Source organism: Hirundo rustica, chromosome 4 (genome assembly GCF_015227805.2).
Source record: "Hirundo rustica isolate bHirRus1 chromosome 4, bHirRus1.pri.v3, whole genome shotgun sequence".
In the NCBI taxonomy this organism is placed as follows: Eukaryota; Metazoa; Chordata; class Aves; order Passeriformes; family Hirundinidae; genus Hirundo; species Hirundo rustica.
In genome coordinates this window covers 28,862,024-28,879,422 of record NC_053453.1, presented here as the reverse complement: position 1 = coordinate 28,879,422, position 17,399 = coordinate 28,862,024, and the positions used below count along the sequence as shown (strand labels likewise).

Below are 17,399 nucleotides of genomic sequence, written 5' to 3'. Positions count from 1 at the left end.
TCCAGTGACAGAGCAAATCATAGGCCACAGTAGCCTGCCAGGCGTGGCTCCACAGCACATCTAACTGAGTTCACAACCTGCAAGACTGGGTATTTGTCCTATGGCTCAAAAAAATTAAGTGACTAAAAGTTTTTTTTTAAATCCAGCTACTCAGTATTCATTAAGGAGAGGACAGGAATTGGATCAAATCAGTGAAATGACCACACCGTGAAACTTAACCATCACTTTCAAACTTGTAATTCATCTTAGAAATCCCTCATCTCAGACTGCTGCCCCAAAGATATTACTTCTTCCCCTTGTATTTTACTTAGTCATTATTTATAAATTATTATTAATAAATGAAGATTTTATTTATTTGTTTGTTTGTTTGTTTATTGTTCTTTTGGCTTCCATGAACAGACACACCTAAGTCATTGGTTTATATACTCTATTTGGTATGTTCCAGTGCAGACATTACTGCAGAAATGTCTTTGAATAATTAGGTACAGTGAGTGGGCTATACGTAACCATTGCTAGCTGAGCACTACACAGAAAGAAATACCAACAAAGATGTATAGAATATTCACAGAAAGAGTTCTAACATCTTCCAGTGCTGAAGAAATTCATAAAAATCAAGGACACAGCTATCATCTGTTCCACAGTAAAGTCATAAGACTCCCAATGAAGGCTCAAAAGCTGCTGTTCTGCATGCAACAGAAACTATAATAGAGCTTCCCAAGCATTTTATGCCAAATAAAGAAGTTTAATAAACATGGAAAGAATGAAGCATTGCTATTCTCACATTAAATTTGATGAACTTGAACAAGACAGGAGCTTACCCTTTTTGATTTGTCCTTCACTGCAACCAAGAGCAGAGCCCAGCCCTTGTATTTACTTCCCATGACAAATCCTCACTCAGGAAAGGAGGAAGGATTGCGCTGCATGGCACCATCAATTCACAGCAATTCCCTCAAATCACAGGATCAGGCCACTGGGCAGGCATTGGGCCTCATTTCACAACCGGCTACATCTAGTGACCACTCTCATTTTGCCATTTGCTCATTTGGTCTGAGAACCACTGCTGTCAATCACTTGAGGTACCTCTTTCGTCACACATTGTGGTTGAAATTTCATTTAATGTAAGTGAAAGGTTTTGGAAGTGCACAAAAATCAGGGTAAGCATAGAAGGCCACTACAAACAGAAACTATAGCATTAAATGTTTCCTTTCACCCCTGAAAAAGGATGTCTGGAGCTTTTTTTCCTAAGTCTCATCATAACTTTCACTTTTTAACAGAATTTCGTAACCAAATTATTAGTGCAAAACAGTGACATTTATATAGGGCTCAGTTGTCCATACTTCATTCAGGCTAAGAGAGAAAACAAATATGGCAAGTATAGAAATGAGCAGCACACATTTGCTTCTCTTTTTCTTTTCCTCCTGTCTCCATTGAAAATAGCTGACAGTATAAGAAATTCTGTAATTCATGGTAAGATGCATAGGAAAACAAACACCTGTGAAGTGTCTGCAGGCACAGCAGAAATACAGTAAAAGAGAAAAAACTCCTTAAGAGTCACCTTGAAAAGCACTAAGGTACAGCACTCATCTCCACTATGGAGAACAAAGAGGAAGCACATTATAGCATCCAAGACACACTTTAGTAGTAAAGAGAATGAAGTTTCTCTGAGAAAGCACATTATTTCTGGTTTCAAAATCTTTTATCTTCATATTTCCCCTGCTTGAGGTAGTTTTGACAGAATTTTCTAAACTCCCACTGGATTGAAAACAAGTGCAGAGAGAAGTGTCATGAGAATGCTTCTCTGAGCATTTGAAGAGAAAAACCCCTTCAAAAAGAGATTAAAGAAATTCCTGGTTGACGGGTTAATCAGAGACTATTGAACACCCACCAGCTGGCTCTGGATCAGGGATCCTTTGAGTAGCTGAAGGCTGGAAGCTGGAAGGTAAAGCAGGGGAAGCATTTGTTGTTCGTGACTATTCAAGCTAGGATGCTGCACTAGGTCTGGTCCAGTACAGCCCTTCTCATGGCCTTGCATTATGCTCCCCAAAAAATCTGAACTGTATCCACTTCCATGCAAAATATCCTGTGTGACAAGCTAGTCCTGGGTGTCTCAGGTAGGTATAGATGCTCTGTAGCAATGATGGCAGCAAAATAAACAACACTACCAGTTTTCTGAATACTACTAAATGCTTACTTGGATGAAGTCCTTGACAATGGCTCTTTACCAGACTCTGGAAAATAATGATTCTCTTTTTTCTCAACAAAAGTCCATATTAAAAAATCTTCATGGTCTGGATAGTTACCAGGCTACCAATGGACTACTTGTTGCCGTAGCCCAGGCAGATCTTCCTAACAGAAATAACAGGTAAGGGGTGGGGGGGGGGGGGGAGGGGAGTGTTAATATTTTACACCTGATGGTACTCAACTGTTTGGTGTCTCCTTCTTTAAAGTGTTACCTCATTAATGACTAGATTTCAGGTGAATATTAAGGTAGTCTGTTTTATTTTTGTGTCCCAAATAAAGATTCAAATGTGTCCCAAACAGCGATTCAAATGAGAAGATGTTGGGGGGAGGAGGAGAAGAGAGTTTCTGTCTTCTTAGTATGTGATCCTAGATACAGCTTCACTATAGGTCCTGCAGTATATGTAAGCAGCACTTTCACACCAAAGTGTGTCTGTGTCTATTTCAATTTACTAGTTTACTTTATCTGACTCCCTGTGTGAACATGCCCTTATTTTATAGAACATGCAATGTCTAGAAGGATTTTTCATTACTTACTCTAGAAGATTATAGCAAACAAAGCATTAAAAAAAACAAACAAGCAAAAAAATTCCAAAATGCTAAACTCAAAATTACAAAGACAATCTTACTCTGTAAATGTACAAGTAAGTGACAGAAGGTACACATCCTCTGAAGAAACTATCACCAATACTAGGAATAGTAACCTCCTCATTTTGGCCTGAAGTTTTGGCTCATGGCATAACCCAGAACGTCCTGAGAAGTTTGGCTGCATTCCAGTGCCTGTGGTCACCTGCATATGGACAGCTCTACTGCCCAGAACCTCCACAGCACCACACACAGCAGCTTGTTTGGCTGCCAGCCACATTGCTGGCAGAACCCACATCTTAACACCTGAAGACAACATGCAAGGTAACACCAGAGTGTATTTAATCTGCCAGTCCTGCCCATAACAGGGCCCCGGAGAATCTGGCCAGGATGCTGCCCCATATTTCCCCAGAACACCCTGTCCTTGCAAAACCTGGGGATTTTTGAACTTTCCACATCAGTTAGCGCCCTTCTGCCTAACAGTCTTTAATGGATTGCTCCTCTGCAAACTTGTCTCATCACTTTCTCAGTCTGTGTAAGAACATTTTACACCTATACTCCCTGTAGCAATAACACAAACCGTTTAACTGTTCCTTAAATAAAAAATACTTTCTTTCATTTATTCTGAAGCTTTTCTCACTACAGACCAAGATGTGAATGAAGTAATTACAAGAAACAATGACAGTCATTCCCTTCTGCACACTCTTCATACTCCCTTCACTCCACTCACCCATGTGCTCTAAGGCTAAAGATGCTTCACATTTATGCTATTTCATTTGTTTTCAAGAGTCTGGTTATTACACTTCACAACAAAATTCTTCCAGTTTTATACTTCTTGCAATGTCACATCCATGTCCTCCTCTCAGCACTACCAGAGAATTAATCAGACTAGATGTGAACAACTGGAATACAGAATATATGATGAATCAAACACTTCTGTTAGGTGCTTCCTGTATATAATCTGAAGGCCACTAAAATATCTAAACTCAATATGAGAATGATTTGCTCTATGTGGGTAAAATCCAGGAGTTAAGTGCTCCAGTGTGCAAGAGTCAGAATTTTTTTGTAAAATACACATGTACGTCCCTCTGTTGCTATCAGTGTTAGTCCCATTTCAGGAAACAATAAAATCTGGAGGACTTAACTGAAGTACAGCTGGAAAAGGCTGAACTCAGTGCCTTGCATTCAGCAGTGAGCTGCTATTTTTGAGGCAGATCTTTACCCCCATCTCTGCAGGTATGGCTAAAGCCCTACAGAACTAGGGAAAACTCTGGGCATGAGTATCCTTCTCTTGCTAGGCAGAAATGCCCAGCAATGGAGCATTCCAAGTGCAGAATATTGTTGCATTTTCTAGCTCTACTAGGATCATGAGATGACATGAGGCCTCCTTAGAAAAACTTTATTTACGTGGTTTTCCTTATAAATCATCCTGTCTCAATTCTGAAGCTGTATTGTGGGTTGCAGCTGCTTGTGCACTGCCATCTGGATGAGAACTCTCCTTGCTTATTTAGTGAATTAATCAATAAACTACAATTTCATACAGGACATGTGAAACCCTAGGGATGCTAAAAATAGACTGAATGATAAATTTCTCTTTCTGGATATTTCCATGCTTCCTACTACTAAAACCATGAAGAGAAAATACACAGGAGAGTATCACACATCATTAGTGTCAAATTATTAATTAGCAAAGTCTAACTTTTCCGATGGGAAAGCTGCCTGTAGATTTCAGAGCAGCTGTGCAGGCTAGGAGGACAGGAAGAGAGGAGGGGGTAACACACTTTCCACGTGTAGTAAGAGGATGAAGAGCTTATGCTCAAAGGCCAAAAGGAAGGATGATGTGCCCTGGACCCAGCAATGATTCCTTGTGGTGCTTTGGGGTCTGAGGTGTTCTCACTACATGATCCCTAGAACAGCAGAGCAGAGGAGGCAGAGCAGAAAGAGAGGTTAGCTCTAGGATGAGGAGTTGGGAGAGGAGAAGGAAGGAAGGAGAGAAACTCAGCAGGAACTGATGTACTGGTTTTTCTCCTGGTACCTTGGCTCTGCTGAGCATGTTTCAATGCCTACAGCACACTGTCTCAGCAGATCAAATGGACTCCATGCACACATAATGTGCTGGGAAGCATCAAGTACTCCTCTAGTTAGGGTGGTGTAAAAGGGGAAAAAAAACCCACCTGCTACAATGGAACAGACACCTTTGGCTTGTATAGCACCTTATTCTCTAGCCCTTAAGAAAACTTGTAATGTATTCTCTAACTCTAGCAGCACAAATGCCCCCTTTTCCATCCCCAGGTAATTTTCAAATAGCTGCTTCAAATCAGGGGAAAAAAGAAAAAATCAGGTCCCAAATTCTAAAAGATAAATGGCAGAACATTCCTATTTCCACTGCAATGTTTGGTTCTGGTAAAGAACAAAGCATCTGAACCCAGTACATAGCAAAACTATTATTTTTTTTCTGGAAGAGTAGTAGAACTATATAACTATCTCCCAGTAGTTTCCACTGTTTCAAGTGGAGTATAAAACCAGTAATGAAGCAAAGTGCAGAACTAATTCTATAAATGCAGCCATAATCAACACAATGATACATTACCATCATAAATGTAGTAATGCCTTAAAAAGCCAGTTTAGAATTTCTTTCTGTCTTAAGATAAAAAGCACTTATTTGGGTGGGTTAACATCCCACATTTTCTTCCTTTCCATGAAGGAAGGATAACTCTCAAAGTATGATGTTGTTCAGGCCTCAGATCAGAAGCTACTGATCAAAAGACCAGTGTTGGCAGTAGTAGCCAGTGTGATGATCCTGAGCTACATGTAATTCATAACCAGTTCAGGTACAGCTCCCAAGCTTGGCTTACAGCCTCCATGGACAATATGGTTGTCTGAAACCTTAGCTGTAGTAGGAAAGCAGCACAGTGTTGTGTTGAGGCTGCCACTGCCAGTTTATATTGATCCCCATGAATCCCAGTGAAGGGAAGCAGAGGAGAATACGTTTCTATGCTATTATTTCTATTCATATTGAGCTTTGTTTCGAAGTGTCTGATTCACGCAAGATGTAATAATCATAGAAGAGATGATTGTGTTGCCTGGACAAATCAAAATTTCTAAAAATGTAATTCTGCATAATGAAATACCTGATCAATACTATCAGTAATTCATGTACACCTCATTGGTGATATTAGGTTCATAGAATCATTTAGATTGGAGAACACCCTATCCTAAATTATTATGAGAAGTTGGCAAAGCTGTGATTAAATAGCTGCCACGGAATTCACATAACAAAACTGATCATAATGAGAGCTTCAAACCCTAGGTCAACCTAAATCACTCCAAACAGACTACCCTTATAAGATCTGAGGGAATCCAGAGATCTTGCTTTTCCTTGCATGGCTCCCCCTTTTCCATTCTAAAACCTTTTCCTTCTGCATCACACTGAAAGACTGCAGAAGCAGCAGCAATGGAACCTTCTACTGGTTTCATGCACATTAAACTACATGTGAATATAGCAGAAAGGACTCAATTTAAGTTACTCTAAGAAACAGGTTTTCTAAAAGAAGTAAAAAAAAAAAGGTGAAACAAAGCAGAAATCCCTCTGGTACTTCTGTCTTATCTGGCAAGAGAAAGCTGTCTGCCAGTTTCCAGCTCACAGCCCTTGGCTGTTTCCCGGCTGAGACTTCTCCCCAAGGCTGTACATGAAACAGTCTCATCAAAGAGCACAAGGGAACAGCATGCTCTGCCCCAGGAGGAAGACAAAGACTACCCAAATTTGTGACCACTCTAGCTATGAAATCCCACTCATCCCCCACTAAGGGCATTTTCAAAGGGACCCAGTATTCCAGACCTGGAAACTTAAATCAAGAGCAAATTTAGGTAGAGTCTGGTTCCAGTCCTACCATGAAAGGCTACATATTTTGGACCATAAGAACAGTTCAACCTTCCCTTCAGAGCGTAAACTAGAATCTGTCACAAAGGCTGGATACAAAGTTCTCAAATTTCTAAGCACTTTCTGATGATGGTATCTAACATGTAACTCATTGTTTTGCCTGTCTAATGAGTTAAAAGACTCAATTTTTTCAGATGTCAGTGTTTTCCTATGAGGAAATATGGCCTAAGCTTTCCCCAGGTGTCTGCTGGGATATCAAGGTAAACATCCTTTCCAGAACTAGATGAGTATGATTAATAACACAGTTTTTCATTTCCATCAGTTAATCCAATGAAATTTTGCATTTCATTTCTAACACTATTTTCTGGCCAGTAACAACAAGTGTGAAGTCTTGTGACACAAAAATGTCAAACTGGTGGCATTCATCTGATATCAAGAGCAAGCAAAAACACTTTTACAGTCTGCTGGGTTTTGCCACACAGAAGCAAACACACAGTCCAAGAGTAATCTATTTCATCCTGTAACAGGGTGCAGTGGGAACAGCCTCACAGCTAATGAATAAGATCATCATTCCCATGCCTTTGAAGAAAGATTCAGAATGGGAGATTGGTTGCTGGACTGAACAGGAACAAACATTGTGGTTAACTCACATTCCAACACCCAGAATAATGGCCTGTGTTTGAACTCCCTATGCGGAAAGGTCTGCAAATTTCAGTGCCATTATGTTATGTAGTATACCTGCTTCCAACATCCAACCTTGAGGAACAGATTTTCCTGTCTACGACTATTTTATTTTCTGCTATACTGTTCCTCCAGTCCTTTGTGCTGTACTGTAACCACACCAGACCAAGTTTTCAGATACTAAACCCATTTTTAAAATAAAGAATGTGATGTAGCTCAAGAATCTCAGCTGAAAAATTCTAAGTAATTTCACTGACCTACATTAATCAATGGATTTATAGCCTCCAGCCCAGCAGGCAGGTGAGTAATTATTTTTATAAAGTAATCTTTAGTGTGCCGGCCTTTTTTTTTAGTAAAAATGCTACCAGTAGAAATCCTATGACACAGGCTTCTCTTACCAGTTTCTCCTAAGAGATTAAAGACCTCATTTCTAATACAATGAAATATCACCATACTGTGAACAATGTCTTCACCAATAAGAAAGAGAAGTTTCAGTTCTCTTACTGTTCAGCTAAGTCAAATGAGCTTTTGGCGCTACCAGTAAGTGAAGTTTAACTCAATCATCCCTTTAATTTTATTTAAGGAAAATGCTAACAAGAAGGGAAACGTGCCTGTTCTCAGTTACTGCTGAAAACTTAGGGAACAGACTTGTTGAGCAAGCAGGTATTATATACAGATATATTTTTCTGTTGATAAGCACTGGTAAACTATCTATACATTATTTGCTTAAAATTATTTTATGCAATTGTTGATTGTTAAGTGTCTGAAGACCTATTTAATCATTCAAATGCAATCTCATTATTCTCGATGATAACTTCTCAACCATGGGATGAAATGTAAAAAAACCCCAAAAATAACTAATAACAGTGCATAATACAGTGAATTACAGGGAAAAAAAAGTGTTTTTTAATGTGTTATGAATAATTTAGAAGCATGCTCCTGCTTGAAAAGATACATGCAGAAAAATTTCTTTACAGCTAATCTAGTATTTTGCCACTTCTGGAACAATACGAACTGCATGATAATTTAATATGCATTAATTCCTATTATTAATTCCTCTTACTAATCTGCATTAGTTCTGCTTTCTCTTTATAGAAACAAATGAAAGCCAATATCAAGCAGAAGAAAAAAACTTTCCTTTTACTTATCACAAGGCCATAGCTCAGAAGTATGCCAATGATACTTCACTGCAACAGGGAGTGAGAACTGATCTGTGTTCACTCAAGTTCACATGATGCCTGAGCATCAGCTCTTAAAGCTCCTGATTTTTCTACTAGTCACCCCTTCAGTTACTAACTGAATGATCTGCTCTACAGCCCAGAGCAAGAAAAAAATAGGTAAGATGTGGTAGCACACATCAATTCTCTAATTGTAAATGTATTTATCAAAAGACAATTTTCCAGAATTAAGTCCAAGTAGGTTAAAATTTGCAAAGCTGCAATTTGAGAAAACAAAGTACTGTAATTGAATCTTTTGCTTTATAATGAGAACAAGGAAGACAATATTCTAACACATTATTAACGGACACTCCAGTCCACACTAACCTGCTTTTTTTTTTTTTTTTTTTTTTTTTCCCTAACAATATCCCTTACTAATAAGATACTTGCAAGATTGTCCCTTCTTGACCCTTTTCTCTGTATAGCACCATGGATTACTTATTGGTATTTTAAATTATATAATTACTTAATTACATGAGGAGATTTTGGACCAGAACAACAACGACAACATCAACAACAAGAATCTGTTTTTCCTCAAACTACCTATATTAACAGCAAATAGTTGCTGGGCTGCCTTTGCTTTCCTTTCTTTTTATTCAGGCTGTTTGCTCTGTAGTGACTAAAATATTTATGTATACTCCCCTCAAATCTCAGCCAAAGCAACTAACAATCATGGTCCCTAGGCAATTTCAATGGGCCCTGGATACCTCTCTCAAACGTGTTGGAAACCCAGCCATTATTTTTTAGAGAATAACCATATTTCCAATTCTTCAACTTTAATTAATATATCTATTTCCTCATTAAACAGGTAATTTTAGTACATCACCTTCAACGTGAAAAAAAAAGAGAGAATGTTGTTACAAGATCCATGCCGCTGTGGTTATGGCTGTAATGCTTTTTATTTATGACAGTCAAAGAACACAAGCAAGGTTCATTCACTGATACATCTGGATATGGCAGCAAAGCATTGCAACAGCTGAGCCATACTTCAGTAAATCACATATGTTCCAAGTTCAGTATTTGAATAAGCAACCCTTAAACACACACATATGAAATTCTCTCTCACAGAAATACATTTCCATTAATTCACTTAGTTTCCATGAAAACTAAAGTTAGTTATTCCCTAATTAACTGAATGAAAGGAATTTAGGAAGTGGTGTTTTTTTTTTTTTTTTTCTGCTGTTAGTTATTCTCATTTTTACATTTGTTTTCACGGTCAAAAGCCTCCTTAATCTGCAATTTCAGGTAATATTTCATGGCAGAAGCAGAGAAAACGGAGTAAATCCTCCACGGCAAATGAAGACTGACTAGCATCTTTGCGAGCCCCCAGCTATTATACGCGTCTCCCTCGTTAGCATCATGTGAGCTCCTCCCTGCCGTCCCCGCCGCGCTCCCGGCCCAGAGCTCACACGCCTAGGAATGCGCTTGCATTCGGACACGCGAGATCCAGGCTTGGCCGGGAAGGATTTTTAACCCCCTCTCTCTCTCCCCTCTGGAGGCTCCCGTTCCCTCTAGGCGTGTTTCCCTTCCCCGGGCCGGCTCTCGCCGCTGTGGCCGCTCGGCGGGCCCGGCGCGCCCCTCCCAGCCCCGCGCTGTGACTCAGCATCCCGCCGGCCGCCCCGGGGCTCCCGGGCCGCGCAGCGCCCCTGCCCGCCGGCCGCGCCCCGGGCCCGGCAGCTTCCCCAGCACGGCAGGGAAGGGTGCTGAAAGGGAGAACCCCGCGCCATGAGCAGCTGGGGGGCAGCTCCCCACAAGCAATGCGTTCCCCGACAGAACGGCGGGTTCAAAACTGCCGCTTCTGCCCGATGATCGATCGCTCGCTTTCAGTCGGGCGATACTAGCAACGCCTCATCTCTGGTACAGCGTTCTTCCAGCTGATTATTTCGTAATTAACAAGCAAACACACACTGTTCAATGAGACAGGGCTCCATATGTGTTTCTGCAAATGTGGCATAAGGAATCAGGGATCCAAAACTGGCCAATCAGGCGTTATTAGATGCAAGTGTAAAATCACAGCGTAAACTCAAAATAAAAAGGCATTTACCCAAGGAAGGGTAGCATCCTGTTGTGAATGCCTGTAATGCTTACTGGCAATACCTTGCTCTTTGAGATCACATAGGAAACAGCTCCCAGGTTTATTAAACTAGCTATTTTTTCAATACTCTCTCTCAGACAATATATCGCTTTTAAAGTATGATTATGTCTTCAAGTTACTGAACGCAAAAGCTAAAGCATTTGTACTCCTTTTTCCAACATACTAAAATGTGAAAGTGCGAAAAATATTAATTTACCACAGCATTTACTGTTGTAAATAATTTAATTTAAAAAATGTAATTTAACTTATCTTCTTTTAAAAGGCGGTATCTTTACTGTACATCTATATCAGTTAGACAATTTTCTTGAATACATCCAAAATTGCCAAATTAAAAAAAAAAAAAAGTAAAATGCTTTTAATTTTTTTTTTTTTTTTAATTTTCAGCAAATACCATAATTAGAAATAGCTGTATTTATTTGTAAAACTTCTAAGAGTACATAGTTTTCTGAAGGACTGTTAAGGACAGGCTTGTCTATTCACTGAATGAAAGCTCAGATTTGCATCCAAAATAAAACAATATGATCATCTTTGTTATTTACAGGAAAGATAAGCAATAGATTCTGGAATGCATTTTCCTGGTACACATTTTACTGAAGCTTGTAAATGTTACAGAAAATGTACAGAAAGAGGAAAAAAGTCAATGAAATTTCATTGTTATTATTCAGTTAGGACCTCTAATGAAATAGATCATATTATTATATTGATCACCTCAGTGACTGTCCTGCCCCTCCCCACAACGCAGTCATCTACAGCAGACAAAAACCGATCAGAAATGTACGCTCTAGAACAAACTGCAGGATTCAAACACATTATTTAGTCTCAGCAACATTTAAACAACCATTTAAAAATAATCAGACTAGTAGGATCTCTGCAGTTACATCCACCTGAGAATCCTGACTCTGCATTCCAGCCCAGGTATGTGAGTCAATGTAACCACACTGCATCATCATAATCCTGTCTCAGCATGTTCCCTCTACTGCACTCAAATCCACAAATAAAAAATATCCCTTTTTACCTTAGATGGTGAATTTCTTCTTGTCCTTTTGTTCATAGTAACTATTCCAAGTTTGCATCTTTGAAAAAATAAAAGGATGTTTAAACCAATAAACTTCGCAGATCCTCTCCTGCGGCAGTAAGCAAATTTAAAAAAAAAACAAAAAAACAAACAACAACAAAAAAACCAACCCACTTCAAACAGTGACCTCAGAGCAGAGCACAGCCATTAGCATCCCTCAGCCAACCTTCAGTAGAAAGCAGGTTTAGACAGCATGAAAACCGGCTCTGTACATGGCTGCAATGCTTTCAAATCAAGCATTCTGTGCTGTATGCTCAGGGATTTATATCTTCTTAAATAGGCCGTCCCACTCAATGCCGCTTGTATGCATGAAAATATGAAGCATTTCACTGCAGTCACTTTATGCAAGAAACTACCCCAGTCATCTTTACAATCTCTGTCACTATGCTCTGAGACTAAAGAATGAGGACAGCATGCATAATTCATGCATTAAAATTTTCTGTGCACTTCCTGCAGCAACTGTTACATCCAGTAATGGGGTATCGATCAGCTCATCGCTGAAACAATTGGGGCTGGGCAATTGCTTTGCTGCAACAAACAATATTCCATCCAAAACAGGATGCAGACATGGGCTTTCCCCTGCAGCACTCAAGTGTAACTCCAACATACATGGCATGGCATTTACTTATTGCAAAGCGTTTAATCTGGACTCTGCATCTCTTTGACCTCCAAAAAATGCTGCGTTATCTGAGCCTTTTATTTGGAGTCTGTATTCTCTGCAGACTGTTTCTCCTTTAACTCTGTGCAGCATGAGAAGCACGTATGTTTACCTAACCCCATGTTCAAAGCACAGTGAACCTCTGAGAGCACAGGGCAGATATAAAAGCTTTCTACCCCGTCATATTCTTTGCCCCATACACACCTGAACCATGTTTGTACCAGGAAACAAGTCCATTCTCACTTGAACCCTTTCATTAGAGTGCATATATTATATTCTGTCTGCATAGGCACACGTAGATACATCATTTTTGTCTAGCACACCTCACATAATTTGTATCTGCCAGATCAATTAAAACACATCTCAGAGTTTCTACTTCTTCCCACAGATCTGAACATTCTTCCAGCCTTTTCAGCATAATACTACTTTATCCTACACCCCTGTCATTTAAACGAGCTTCATCAATAGTGTATCAACCCAGTATTCTTCAGCCTCTGTCTTCAGCAGCCTCCAGGCATTCCCCATCCCTGACTGCCACGTGCTTCTCCTCCCATACACAGGAAAACCACAACTGCCAGTGTTTCACAAGAAAAGATGGACAAAAGGAAAACATAAAGTCATGACTGAAGTAAAACTCCAAAGCAGTATTTAAAAATAAAATAACAAGGATCTTTGATTACCCCGATGTTGCCAAGCAGCATAGTCACTAGTGTGTGAACCACATAGACCTGTACTTTCCTGAAAGCCAGGGAATTATTTCTTACCCTTGACAAGCTTGGGTCTGCTCCTTAATCACTAAAATACATCATCCTCACTAAAATTAAGAACTCTTACTGAGGTTTGTTAAAATATAATCAAGAGGTTAGTAAGATAATAATTTATTCCTGGCAAAACAAAAAATCTTGATGAAACTGCAGCACAGAGACACTCACATATTGATGAAAACCTGAATCTGGGCTAAAGCATCAACTGTCTTGCAATTGTACACACTCAGAGTCCTCCCAAGTAAGTTAATGGAAAATTGTCTGGAGCAAGCAAGATTTGGCATACAGTCTGGAAACTTGAATGAATAGAGGCTTTTTCAGCAGAAATTCGGGAAGAAGTTTTTGTTTGTTTGTCTCTCACCAAAGCAATCACCTTTCAGTACACCCAGCATCTACTGCTTTCCCTCATGCCAAGGCATGCCCATACATTTCAGTGGGCTGGCAAACACATCTCCAAGACATTCCCATACGTCTATCTGGTACATCCTTTCCCAACAGCTACCAAAGCTGTAATATAACAGCAGTTAATCACTACTTTGGGATACATCAAAATCAGAAATTTAGTTTTTGAAATTCTTGACCCATTACCGTACTGAGTGCTGGGTCACAATAATCTCTGACAAGCATTAAGCTAGAAGGTACAAGTCATATCAAAAAATGTGATGTTGTCTGCTTAATTTATCAGATTAGAATGGGAATGAACGTGACAGAGATGAGATTCATGCCCCAGGTCATGCAATCCCCATGAGTTCACTCTGGTCTTACTCTAATCAGTTCAAAGTGGGAAGTTTACTGGGAAAAGAATGCTCATGTAGGCATTGCAGACAGTTCATCTGGCACGTACCATTACAGTGGACATCTCCCACTTGCTGTGTTGGGAGTGTGCTCCAGTAGACATCTAAAAGTGGACAGATAGCAGCATATGCCTACACAAGAGTAAGATTGCCCATTCTCTGTCAGAAATCTGTCAGAATCTGTTCAGCTCTTGTGGTCTATTTAAGGGCAAGCTGAATCGTTCGTATGTTTGTGGATTCTGTCAATTAGATTTCTGACCAGTAGGATCAGACTGAGAACATGTCAATCACATGTAGGTACTATCATGTAGACCACTCATTTTACAAATTTCATTCTGTCACTGTATCTTCCCCTCATGTGGTTTAACAAGAATATTTCCTGGACATAGCGTAGGAGACATGGTAATTTTGGGAACAGGATCACTCTCCCTTTTCAAGCTGTTTGGGATTCCTTAAAGAAAACGAGCAATTGCTTAAACCTAATTTCATATGTAAATGTCATAACACAAGTGCCATATTGGACAGTTCTGTCCACAATATGAATTTTGATCACTGACTCAGAAAGAAACTAACTTTCTGCATTTTATTATGAGATAAATTACTCATTGAATTCAGGAGTTTGAAATGGAAAATGGCTCTATGTCATTGGTACTGCAATACATCAGTTAAATAACTGTGTGGAAAAAGACATTGATAAAATGTCTGTAATACTTGCCTGGTATTTTAGAACTTGTATGTAATATGGTGGGTTCCTCAAAGGAAGACTTAGAAGCTCTGGAGAATGAAGTAAGTCTTATATCTATCAGGAAATTTCATCAGAAGTACAAACAATACAATTAGAAACTGGTACACTTTCTTGGGAAAATAACAAAGGTAAGAAGGGTTTTACAATTTAGAAGGGTAAGAGCTAGAAACTAACTAGTGTTTTCTTCAAGTTACTGGTGTCAGCAAACACAAACAGGAGTGTTATAGCTATCATTACACTGAAGTACTGCCTAGGTATTTCACTGTGTTAAACAAGCACCCCAAAAAAATCCAACAATCCATGCCGACAGAAGTTGTAACAATATGGCAATCCATGCTGATTGCCTTCTCTGTGTAATCAATTGTATTTTTAGCATTCCCTGATTTGCTAATGATAAAAAGGACATAATGAAAATTCTCTGCTCTCCTTGCTTTACTCCTCCTACTCCACACTTCTCATGTAAATGAGACATTCTCATTTTTACTATGCCTTGATAGATGTCAAAAGCCCACAAGAAAAAACCCCAAAGATTTATCACTCATTGTGAAAACCAGTTCCAGTACAATACACAGCCTCCCAGCCCTCCTAGAAAATTACCTTTTCAAACTAGAAACTCCAGAATTGTGAACTTTGTTTTCAATTTGGAAAGGGAAAGTACTCACAGCACGTAAGGTTTTAAGACACGCTACGCAGTAGACTGTCAGGTACTCTCAATCACGGGATCCCATTTCTAGCAGAGTATATTCTGAGACCACAAAACCATTTAATTCAGCCATTTCTTATAAACATTTTACAACTCTTCATTTTATTTCAGTAATTAGTTTTTTAAAATTCTGCTGTTTCATGCACCTCTATTTTTCATTCGCTGTTCTCTCTTACTATAGCCTAACCTCAGCCTTGATTTATAGAATCATGCAAACATTTAGCTTGAAAAGATCCTAGAGATCAAGTCCAACCATTAACCTAGCACTTCCACGTCCACCACTAAACCATGTCCCTAAGAACCACCTCTTCCTACACTGAGCAAAGCCTGTTTTTCACAACAATTAATTCTATTCTCCTTCACATTTTCTAGGTATAAATCTTTTATTCTACCATTTATTTGTAACATCCATGACTGTTACTCAACTCTAGTGCTCAAATCCTCCTGTTTCTCCTCTTTCCATATGCCTATTTCTCCAACAGATATAATGGCATAATAGACAGACGTAACAGCAATTTGATTTTTTCTTTGTCCTTTGTTTACCCTTCCTGTCCCTACCTCATCCCTGAAGCACAGAAAATGGTTGTGCTCAATCCGTCTATTTGTTCCACTCTCCTTAGAGCCACAGCCATTTCAGAGTTTCCCACTCCTTTACAAACTCCTTTCCCCACAGCTGTTTCTCTTCCCATTCTCATCAATTTTCCTTCTACAAAAGAAAAAATACCCTAGTGTTTCCCTCAGCCACCAGTACATCTTCCTGCGTTCCTGTTGCTCTTCAATAGTGTTAAACTACTGCTTGAAGTTTTTCTCTTCCTTTCTTCATGGCTTTTACCTTTTGCACTCAAAATATGCAAACAGAACTCTTTAAATCTATCATTTGCAGTTATCCAGGCCTCAGGAAGTGGGCTCATTTTTCATTCTTCCTGACATGCCAATAGTTTTTCATGTTTAGGAGTTTTTATTTCTAATATTTTGGCTGCCTTGGCACAGTCTCATCCTGATATCCCTAACTGTTGCTCTGGATGTCATTCAAAGGAACAACTTCATTGTTTCTTCTAAGCTTTCTGGAGAATTTTTTTGGTCTTTTTTCCTCCTAAAATTTTACTCCAGTACAATCTTATCTATAGACATGGTGTCAACTACTACCTCCTCTTTAGATGGTGCACCTCTACTTCAATACTACCTCATTCTTTTCAAATCAGTATCTCAGACAGTATTTCTGATACTGTAAATTCAGGCATCAACTTAGGCTCCACATAGACAAATTAGGGTTTTCATTACCCACCCCCACAAACTCATTCTGCCATATCCTTTCTGAATCACTGTGTACAGTCTGAGTGTTATCTCTAACCCAAATCATCCTTAGATCATTAAACCCAGACTTGCAAAATATTTCTGTATTATACTGCTCATACAAAGTCTTTTAATATGTACTCAATACCCATGTCCAGATTCTCATAATCTCAGAAACAAATTAATCCAAAATCTTGTTTTCTGGCCTGGACAAGCAGCACTGCTGCTCTGAGTGTGTTATTTCTCTCCTTGCCTCCACTTCTTTCTTTGGTATGTCAAAGAAAAGCAAGTTCACATTGGTTCCATGGATCACTCTCATTATTATTCTCACTTGGTACTGAACAGCCAACTCACAATTAGCCTGCAAGTTATTTTTCATTATGCCCTTGTTAAATTCTCAGTGAACCACTTCTATGCTTCCTCCCATTACACTACACATGTTGGAAGAACTCTGCAACACCTGCAAAGTTACTGCATTGCCCTTCTTCAAATTATTTCTTAAATCTTGTTTGCTATGATAATTCCAGATTAAATTGACAGCATGTAGGCTGCTCTGGAAAGCTGAGACCACTATCCTCAATGGCTGATTTTCTTTCAGTTTCTTTGCAATTCCCCATCTGTCTTTCCCTTTTATGTTATACTTCCACTCATAACTACTATGAGTAATTCTC

The 17,399-nt window shown here is 39.2% G+C and overlaps 1 protein-coding gene across 2 annotated transcripts in view; it reads right to left on the bottom strand.

The window, feature by feature from the left end:
• CNTN1 (contactin 1) overlaps positions 1-17,399 on the bottom strand; it is a 217,410-nt gene that overhangs the window by 117,270 nt on the left and 82,741 nt on the right. The window contains exon 1 of one of the 2 annotated variants that reach the window (XM_040062020.2): positions 11,712-12,178. The exons of the other annotated variant lie outside the window; for it this stretch is intronic. The gene's annotated coding sequence lies outside the window, so the exon portion shown is untranslated. Of the gene's footprint in view, positions 1-11,711; positions 12,179-17,399 lie in introns of those variants that run through there. 2 annotated transcript variants of the gene reach the window in all.